A 2,163-nucleotide genomic window follows, 5' to 3' on the forward strand; every position below is an offset into this window, starting at 1 on the left:
CGCGTGCACACACGCTCAAATACACACTGCTGCTCTAAATCCCGACCGGCTGACCGAACTGTGAGTGCTCGTGTGTGAGTGTGTGTGTCAGACGTCGTCGAGCCGTCCGTCAGTCGCCACCGTTGTTTGTTGGCTTGTGACTGGATATGGATCTCTGTGGAATGTGTTTAAAGACCATAACAGTGGTTATGTGTGATTTTAGCCTGTTAACTACATATATCAAACATCTGACACTATGTTGCTGGATTGACCTTTTCCTTTAATACAAAACAAACATCTAAGAGACATCTTAGTCTGTACTTTAAAAAAAAAAAAAAAATAGTAATTTGACTTGGTTTCGTGGGTTGTTGTGTTGCTGTTAAGCAGCCAAATAAAAATGTTCCACATTCCCTAAATGCATCAACCAACAAGACATTTCCAATCTGTTGTTCTCACAACTTCCATTCCAAAACATCACGGCAACTACATGTCTAAATGTCATCAGTTTAAGTGTCCGATCACAGAAGAAATAGTCTCACTGACCTTTTTGTTGCATCCATCCATGCAGATTGTTTTGTGTGTGCAGGTTTTGAGAAATCGCTCGGCCTCCATATCAGTACGATGCTGTGAGCTTCACAAACAAAAGCCCCATTCATCTCCATTTAATCGGGGTGGGATGCAGTAATCTCAAAACCTGGACAAAAGACACAAAGTATCTGCATAGCGTGCTAAAGTTAAGGTAGAGAATGTGTTGTTGGTGAAATGCTTTGGAAAATGAACAGCATTAATGCAGTTAATGGGCAAAATCATGTAGGTTTCTGCATGTCTGTAGGTGCTGTGATGGCAGATGTTCTGCTGGGGGGGCGGAGAACCAGCTCATCAACAAAACCAGTTCTCTGGGTATACCTTCCTATTTCAGATGAAAGGGTGTTAACCCTTGTGTTTTCTTCCCATCAACCACGGAAAAGTTTTTTTTTTGTCAACACTAGTCACTTTTTCTGACATTTTTGTCACTTTTTCAATGCTGTGGGTGCTTTTTTTGATGTTTTTTTCCAAAGTTATTTGATATTTCTAATTTCTAACATTTTCTGAAAGAAACTGAAAACGGGTCAAATTTGACCCGAGGACAACGTGAGGGTTAACAATCTTCTAAACTAGTTTCCATTATCAGTAAAAGTTTGATTTCATTATCACTATTTCCAGCAATGAGCCTCGGCCCCTCAGGGCCTTCCGAGGCGTTTGAGCCATGAGCCGAATCGGAGAACCCCCCCAAGCAAGAACCCAATGAGCTGGATGGGATTAGTTATTTCGACAGATCTCAGTCAGATCCTTTATTACAGTCAGAGAGACACTGTTGTTCTCCATCTGTGCTTCATTGTGTTTGTGTCCATCGGGAAATCTCGTTCTGGTTTCTGAACAGAACGTCTGACTCCAACGAGCATGAAATCATCGAAAACATCCGAGAGAAAGTGACGTTTTCATCGTGGAAGTGATTCTCTTGACTGTTGACGTCGGTCATAATGATTTGTGTTCCTGAATGTGTCGGCATTGTGACTGTGACTCGCCCACAGGGTGTCCATATGCAGCACTAGGCCCGTTTGAGAGGAGCCAGAAGCACCCTGGGCTTCATGGACTTATGTCTGACTCTGCAGTTCTGCTTAAGACGGGGTTGGCACGTCTCAGATGTCTGCTTTCAGCCACGAGTCTCACACCAAATAAGACAAAGCAACAAAGCCACTCCTTGATGATTAAAAGTTTCCAACCATGCTGGCAGCTTAGCGAGGCGTCACTTAGGCACAGCGGTTATTTAAGATGAATGCTAACATGCTGATTTTAGCAGGTATATTGTCAGCATTTGCTAATTAGCAGGTAAGAGAAAGTCGGGCTGAAGCTGATGGAAATGCCGTTAGTTTTGCAGATATTTGCTCATAAACCAATCATGGCGCCAGGTGAAAAGTCAGAGGATCACCAAAGACTTTGGGATTCATCCAATAGATCTCGAGACATTTCACTCAAGACCACAAATGTGAGAAGCTAGAAGACGGCTCAGAGGGACACCAAAATGTCTCTGATACATCTGCTGGTGACCAGAACTGCCTATACCAAAATGTGTGCCAATCCATTTTGTAGATCATGAAATATTTAAATGGGTATGTAAATAAAAAAAAAAAAGCATCAACCTGC

General features: G+C 42.5%; 1 protein-coding gene across 1 annotated transcript in view; it reads left to right on the forward strand.

Moving 5' to 3' along the window:
• Window positions 1–2,163, forward strand: part of dbn1 (drebrin 1) — a gene marked incomplete at its 5' end in the record, with an annotated part of 31,361 nt that overhangs the window by 24,525 nt on the left and 4,673 nt on the right.

Source organism: Etheostoma spectabile, chromosome 13 (assembly GCF_008692095.1).
Source record: "Etheostoma spectabile isolate EspeVRDwgs_2016 chromosome 13, UIUC_Espe_1.0, whole genome shotgun sequence".
Classification (NCBI taxonomy): domain Eukaryota; kingdom Metazoa; phylum Chordata; class Actinopteri; order Perciformes; family Percidae; genus Etheostoma; species Etheostoma spectabile.